Consider the following 8,781-nt stretch of genomic DNA (forward strand, 5'->3'; position numbering starts at 1 on the left):
TTCTTTTTTGTTGTTGTTAGATAAATGTATACATATGGATAGCTTGATAGTTTTGTTTATCATACTTTGTAGTTTCAATGATGACACATATATGTCAACTATTGGTGTTGGCTCCAACAACTATCATTGGTCTCAAACCAATGAAGTGCATGAAGATGATCATGAATATGAAGTGAATGAGGAGGGTGAGGGTATGGTCGATGCACCGAAAGGAAGGGCGTGCAACTACACCATGGACGAAGACATCTTGCTATGCAAGACATGGTTGAATGTGTCTATGGATGCCACCATCGGGACGGACCAAAGTAGAGATACATATTGGTTTCTAATGAAATTCTTTGATGCACACAACAATAGTGGAATTGAGCGCACCGATAGATCTCTTCGCTCCCGGTGGTCGATGATCAACAAAGATTGTCAAAAGTGGGCAGCGGCAATGACGTCGGTTGACAAGATAAACACAAGTGGCACTAATGATAGAGATAGGGTAAGTGTCATTTCTTTATGTTACATGTTCATGCTTCATCTTTTGTGTTTCAAGTGGTAACTTGTTCTTTTGTTTGTAGCTCAATATTGCACAAAACTTATTTCAAGGAGAAGAGAAGAAGACCAAGAAAGGCAAGGTTAAGAAAGGGAGAGCATTTGTGTTGCCCCATTACTACGAAGTGTTGAAGGATGAAGAGAAATGGAAGAACCGTGATGTCCTAGAGGTGCCAAAGAAATGCAAGGCAACTATTGATTTAGATGATGATGATTAGCTTCAAGTGATGGTGGCAAGAGGAGCCCTACATCAAACTTGGTTGCCTACTCCAAGCCAAAAAGACCAAATGGAGATAAACAAGGAAAAGAAAAGAAGAAGAAGAAGAAGAAGAAGAAGAAGAAGAAGAAGAAGAAGAAGAAGAAGAAGAAGAAGAAGAAGAAGAAGAAGAAGAAGAAGAAGAAGAAGAAGAAGAAGAAGAAGAAGAAGAAGAAGAAGCAGAAGAAGAAGAAGAAGAAGAAGGGAGGATATGATGAGATAAAGAATGCTATGGAGGCTATTGTGAAGGCAAGAAAGGAAGCAAACGAGGAGATGTGGGTGGCAAGGAGCCAAGAGTCGGCGGCCGAGGAGAGGAGGTTGGTGGCCGAGGATAGGAGGGTGACAGCCAAGGAGAGGAAGGTGGCATTGGAGGAGAAGAACTTGGCAATGGAGGAGCAAGCTAGATTATTGGAATATGAGAAGTACTTTTTCTTCATGGACACATCTAACTTCGATGATAGGCAAAATGAGTACATCAACCTTTGTCGTGATCAAGTCTTGGTTCAAAAAAGATTGATGGGCATGGGATGCATGGGAGGCATGAGAGCTACCATGGGAGACATGGGAGGATGGGAGCTACCATGGGAGGCATGTGAGCTACTATGGGAACCATGTGCGGCATGGGAGCACCTACGGGAGGCATGGGTGGCTTCGGAGCTACCATGGGAGGCATGAGAGGCATGATTTTTGGGTCTCTCATGGGAGGCATGGGAGCACCTCCGGGTGACATGGGTGGACGCATGGCTTCCGGTGTGCCTCACATGCCTTCACATGATGCCTTTGGAGATAGTGCGAACACCTTCCGAGTTTCCAATGACGAAGAGGAGGAAGAAACGGATGAACAAACGAATGAAGAAGAGGAGGAAAAAGAGGAGGAAGAAGATGGGGCATGATTGTTGATGTTTCATTCGTTTGCGTGAACTTGTTTGTCATGAACTTGCTTGTGGTTGGTGTTTTTGAACTATACCATGAACTTGAACTATGCTATGTTGCTCAACTCATGATTTTGCATATTCTTTTAGTGTTCGAGGTCATCTTGTTTCATATAACTACTAGGGAAAAGCCTAGCAGTAGCGCGCGTTATATGCTTATCAGTAGCGCGGGTGGCCGTGCTACTGATACGGTGCTACAACTAATGCTTATCAGTAGCGCGGCTTGACCAGCGCTACTGCTAACTAGGGATAGCAACAGCATTTGTCTGGAACACACGCTGTTGATAATAGCCGCAACGCCCTTGTGCAAAGAGCGCTACTGCTAAGAGCTCGCTGCTGCTAATGCCATACCCCGCGCTACTGCTATTAGTTTTTGAATTTTTTTTGCTCCACATTTTGTGCTGCTGAATTTTGTTTTGGGCTTTATACAATAATCTCTAGCATATCATACACATACAAATGTAATCATAACATATACATAGCGATACAAGGTGATCATCATCATAATCATCATCCAACAGAAAGTGGTCTCTCGTCATCATTTCGAAAATAGTGATACAAGTCTCGAATACTTGCAACTACACCGCCATCCATCTAAACAATGATATATGCGAGAAGAGCTATCACTATGAGTGAGAGCGGAACTATGCAGTACATGAGGTGGTGGTTACGAGTCCTCTCTCGCGCTAGCGTGAACCTCAAGTAACTAGCTTCCGCTTCTCGTCTGCTTTTGAAGCCTTTATGGCTAGCGCCCGAGACCCCATTCACTTGCGCCTGACACTCAGGCCACTCGTTGTACACCCCTGGAACCTTCCCTTTGTCCACGACATAGCACTGCCACCTCGCCATCAAGAAGCGAGGTACCTGTTAGAGATGCATCTTCATCAAGATAATGTACAATCATATGCAACAAAATATACTAGAGCAACACGAAAAAGAAAGGGTTAGCAACTAGATGCAACATACAATACGCAAACTAATTAACTAGAGGTACGCAGGTCATCGTACCCAGACTAACAAAGTAGTGTTACGCAAGTTCGGCAGGGACCGTGGACATCACAAATTTTCATCGCTATAGAAAGTATACAAGTTCAAACGACACATATCATCATCATCAGCATCGTAAATCACTAGAAGTTCCATCCTTCCATATCATCAAGGATGGACCCTAGCTTCTTGAATGACGTGAGGTCATGACGTTGCATGCCTATGCGAGTTCGGACGTCAGCTCGCGATATAGGGCCGTGGTGGAACATCCCCTTCTCATCGACGACTTCTTTCATGATGATCGTCGCAATGTCCCTTTGGATGCAAAAGAAGTCATCTCTAAGTTTATAATCTGCTTCTCCATGAGATTCTACCCACTTGCGGATATGATCATCGTTTCTGTTTGTGATGCGAAGCCTTTGGTGATCCGTGCTGTACTCAATCATGAGATGGAGGATGTAGAATCCATCTTTCTTGCTTGGTTTTGGGACATGGATGCAGCAAAAGTTAGTTTTACACGCAAAACCCATCTTCTTGTTCCTTTGTTTCCTGATCTGCACGTGGCCACCCCTAATGTTGAAGCCTTGGATAGCATCATCTAGAATATTCATTATGTGGGTGTAGTCCTTCTTCTCGTAGTTTCTGGTAGGGTCCAAATACACTGCATGGGAGACTCGCTGGTAAAGAACGATAAGGACGGCGCGCCTGTTGCTGCGGGGAAAAAGACACCTCAAATTATTCTCGATATGAGCGAGAATGAATGATTGAAATGTATGAAAGGGTTGTCCAGAACTGACTTACTTTGGATGATAAGGCAGGAGGACAATTTCCCGGTCCTTATTCTGTACCATGAAGTTTTGGAGGTACTCCCCAGAAGTTTCACGCTCAAAGTCACCGAGACTCAAGAAGGACTCGTGCATGTAGTACGGATCCGCCACATAGATTTGCGATACTTCTTCTCTCTTCATGACGAAGCTCATATGTAGCGCAAAAAGGCGGACGATTGTAAAATCTAGCCGCCTTGTCAGAAACATCTCGAAGATATGGTCAAACCGCAGGAAGAACACATCCGCGGGCCGTGTGTCGACGTAGCACTTCCCCTCAGGCACATGAGCCGCGTATGTCGGATATCCTGGATCCTTCGAGGTTAGTAGGCTTTTCTCAGTCGACAACACATGGTCGTGCAGTCTCCTGAGATCCCCTGATAATGCCTCCAGCGGTTTTGGTGGTAGCATTGGTTCGCCCGTGACATAGAACATGGCCGCACCTTTGACGGGTACCTCTTCAGAATCCACCATCTGGCTGCTATGTGCTCTGGCTTGTTTGCAGGCAGCTGAGCCTATCTTCCCCGATCTCTTCCTCTCCTTTTTCTTGGGCACACCTTCCAGACCCTTCCTTAACCCCTGCCCAGTGTTGCCAGGCTAAGCACTGTGCGACCCCCAGCTAGTTGAGCTTGTGTTGAGGCGGCATATTCAGGCGTGTCCTGTGAGGATTTCATGAAGAGAGACTTCTTGCAATCCCTGCTAGGACGTTCCTGCTCGGGCAGATCGTCCATATCCTCATCAGCATGCTGATAGCCCGATTCCTCATATGGCTGACTCATCATATCTAAGTCACCATCATAGGCGCCTGTATTGAGGAAACCCATTGGGTCCTCCGTCTCCTCCATCTCATCATCCATTCTTTGTTCTACGGGGCTGATTATGTCAGCCACTATTGGACCCCCTTCATCACGTCGTCCGTCGCTCTCACCTGACACTACAGGAGCTTGTAATTGCATAGGCGGGGTGGTGGTCTCCATACATGCTTGTTCATGTGTGGTTATTGGTGTGCTCTCGGCCAGCTCCAGACGAAGAAGATTCTTCGGTCATAGCAACACCCAACCCTTGGAGCTTCCAATCCGCAGCGGGGTCTCGTCGTCCTCTCCCCCAAGCCGTAATGGAGGAGGCAAATCCTCGTACCCCAATTTCACACTGGACAAGTTAACCCTGAAGTGCCCAGCGGGCATCCCCTGGTTGTGGAACGTGAGTTGTAAGGGCTTCGTTATCACCCCCTTTCCCACGTCCACCTTCTGACCTTTGATCAAGTAGAGTATGGTGCACTGGGTTTCGTCGGCCTGCAAACACATGTCTGCAGCGTAAAACATCTGAAAGGCAACAAAAATGGAATATTCTAGATATATATGTTGGTGCGACATGTAATTACCATGAGGGCGTCGAGCTCAGCCAAAGATGAAGGCCTGCCTAGCACACCAGAGATTGAGGACGGGCTGCTATGAGCGGGTGCGGGTGCAAGAGCAGGCCCGGTTGCGTGAGTAGGTGATGGTGCGATGGTGTTGTTCACCGAGTTGCTCCCGACGAAACTGGGCATGAGGAAATCATGTACCATCTTGTCTGGATTTTCCTTCGTCCAGTTGATGATAGCCAGGACCAAGTTAGTAGCGAAATCATTTATGCAGGCATTTACAGCTGCATCTACTGCCTGCTTTAGCAAATCATGTCTCTCCTCGGCTGCCTTTTGCGCGTCCCCAGCTGCTTTTTTCTTGACCGCAAGCTTCACCTTCTCGTCGATGTTCGCCTGACTAAACTCCTTTTTCTGCTTCTTGGCCTCCGGGCCCTTGTTGTAAAACACCTTCCACGCGGCGCCACACATCCATATTGCGGCCACTGGCCGAAAGGGAGTCCCTTAAGTTCGTTCAAGGCCCGATTGAGAGGGGTGTCCCACTTTGGCCTCATCGGTGAAGTAGGGCTTTCAGCTTCAAGCTGGTGTTGCTTCTCCTGTAGAAGGAACGTGAGCCGTTTATGAATGTGTAGTCGACTTGATCAAGAGCTAAATGTAAGGTGGTAAAAGAATAATTACCAGTAATCTAATCAATCTCCTTGTGATTTCGTCTGTGTAAAAAACCTTCTTTTTCTTGTCCCACTTGTAGCGGGCCCTGATGAAGTCACGCTCCAAGGGATTGCTGAACTTCGCGAAGGGGTCTGGGAGACCCACGGCTTCACGTTCCGCGTCCTCCTTATCCCATATGGGCCTTTTGCCAAGGTAGCAACGGCTTCCGAGGCGATGCTTCCCGTGTTCCTTTGCTCAAGGCTCTTGAATTTCGCAGCCTTAGCCTTGGCTACCTCGGTAGCGCAAGTGTCCTTGAACTTTTCAAAATCCTCTTCCATAAGTGTCGGATTTTCCTCTAGAATCTTGGACACGGGTTCCTCAGCCTCAATAGCTCGTTTCACCCTCCCTTTCCAAGAGGACAAATCATTGCTGAACATGCCCATGGCGTGATTGTTAATCTTTTCCATCTTCGGATCATCCCACGGTTGCTCTATGCTATCATCCTGGTCGGGAAACTTGAATCTCTTGTGCAACTTTGTCAGGAGTGACTGCCTCAAATGTTCTTTACTCCTTAAGTCATCGTCGTTGATGCTCGCGCATTCCTGTAGGATGTATCCTACTTGGTTCCCATAGCACTTGTGAGGTTCTTCCGGCTCTAATGGCTCAAACTTGCCAGGTGCCATCTTTGTGATCACCAGTCGTCCGATGCCGAGTTTGTTAGGTTTTCGTATCCTATGCTTCTTCTCTCCGGTAGCAGCGCCGGTATCTTCCCCGCCGGTCTCGGTGCCGCCATCGGCGCCGGCGTCGTCGGTGTCGATGTCGGTGTCAGTACCATCATCGAGGCCGACCTGCAAACCTTGACTGTGCTTAGCAGTCAAAAAGTTGAGGTACGCTTGTTCACCCTCATAATCCATCTCGTCTGCATCTTGGTCAGAAGGCCCGGTTTCTTCGTTGTTTGACATGTTTCCTATGATTAAGTCTCCTCGTTTAATTCTAAAACTATAAAAAAACAAGAAGTGACATAAAAAGATCTATGTTTGCCGGAATGCCGTTCCCAACAACTCCCGGCACTCGATATGCCTACTTTCTAGCACAAGACATGCCAAAATTCACGGAAAATTTCGGCATGACCTTTGCTAAAAATTGGACATATTAAGCGCTTGAAATTCACCGAAACCGAAATGAATCAACATTCCGGCGAAACATAGGCCACTCGAATCATTTGCCAAATTCCAAATTCCAAATATGACACGTCCAAATCACATGTCCACATATCACATGTCCACATATCACATGTCCACTTCAAATTCGCATATAAAAGGAAGAAAAATACAAGAAGTCATGTCTTTTAAAAATATAGAACTAATCTGTCCACTTCAAATTCTATTTTTTAAATAACAACAATTGCTTTAACTAAAAAATTGCAAGAAACCTATATAATCAATTCTGTTTTTTCTTACACTAAAAAATAGCCTAGGGTTCATACTATTTCATACTAATTAGCACTAAATAGTAGAGAAGAGGGGAGGGGAGAGGGCTTACAGAGGGCAGAGAGAGAGAGATGGCGTCGGGGGAGATGGCGCGGCAGCGAGGCAAGGCAGGGTCGGGGGAGACGGCACGACACCGAGGGTCGGCGGGGTCGGGGAGATGGGGCCGAGCGCCGGGGTCGGGGCCGAACGCCGGGGTCGAGGGCTCCGGCGGCAACGATACAGGGAAAGAGAGAGTGGGATTTTGGGGAGAGAAGATGTGGGAAGAAGCAGAGAGAGTGAGGATTTTGGGGGTTAAGTCGAGGTAGCAGTAGCACATTCTGGACAAACGCGTTATAGCTAAGTTAGCTATAACGCTTTTGCAAAGAACGTGCTACTGCTATTGTAGATATCTATAGCGTTTTTGTCAGAAAGCGCTACTGCTATTACATATAGCGATAGCGTTTTTCTGCAGAAAGCGCTACCGCTATTACCTATAGCAGTTTTCCTGTTTGTTTTTTCTATCTTCTTTTCCTTTATCATCTCTCCCTTTTCTTTTATTTTCTTTTCCTTTTTTCCGAGAGCAGTGAACGAAGGGAAGGTGATACATATTGCATCATTTGACGGTTAAGTATGTATACAAAATAGGACCATACATATTACATCATTTGACCAATGCATAATGGCCAAGTGTGTACACAAAATGGGAACATATATATTACATCATTTGACCGATAACGTACGGTTCCTCAGCGTTGACCTTTTCGTTTTTGAGTGAGCTTATTTCCCTTATTGTTCGTTGAAGAATAATTGAGCCCCTCATTGTAACTTTTCCTTTTCCATGGAGTACGGTCTTTCTTAGGCAATGTAGTATTGATTCTTCTTTTGATATATACTTCATCGTCATCGTCATCTTCCCTCATTGGGTTGCCGTACTAGTCATAGTCTTCCTCGTTGGCGACTCCATCCATTCCAATGATGTTCCTTTTGCCTCTCCTCATGACAACACGGCTGGGATTGAACGGGTCGGTTATGAAGAAGCATTGTGTCACATGCTTAGCATGTACCCATGGCTCATTTTTTGCGATAGCGTTCACGGTAGAGCTCTTGGCGTCGGATATAGTCATGGTAGTGAAATACCGTTTTCTCTTTCGACATTCTTAGCCCATCTGACATGGAACATCATCGTGTTGTGCAGTCCAGAGTAGTCAAGCTCCCAGATCTCCTTGACCCTTCCGTAAAATCTCTTAGTTGCGCCGTTGTCGCTGCCGGTCATGCATTCCATCGTCACCCCTGAGTTCTGATCATCACTGTCCATATCTTTGGCCTCTGTGTAGAATGTGTATCCGTTGATATCGTATGCCTGATAGGTGACGAGGTTGGGCGAGGGGCCATGTCTAAGGCGTATATGAGCAATCCGCCCTGAGAGCCCTCTTCCTGGGGATTAGCAATAATATGCTCTTTGAACCAATGCAGGAAAGTGGAGTTGTGCTCTGTAGTAACTTCGGCGTCCGTCCTGCATACCCCCCGATCACGATACTTTTTTGCGATAATTTCTTTGTGAAGTGTCACGAAAGGATCTACCTCGTCTAGGTGTTGTAGCACCACCAAGTTTGCCTTGCCAAATTCGTTGCGTCGATCTGAGTATGCCACGTGCAGTTCCCTGCGACCGTTGGAGTGACCTTCTCCTTCAAGCCTCCCATCATGCTTGTTAACAGGCAAACCAACACCAACACCAGGCGGCTGGTCCGCGCCATATAGAAAATTCTCG

The sequence above is a fragment of the Triticum aestivum genome, chromosome 2B (genome assembly GCF_018294505.1).
Source record: "Triticum aestivum cultivar Chinese Spring chromosome 2B, IWGSC CS RefSeq v2.1, whole genome shotgun sequence".
Lineage (NCBI taxonomy): Eukaryota > Viridiplantae > Streptophyta > Magnoliopsida > Poales > Poaceae > Triticum > Triticum aestivum.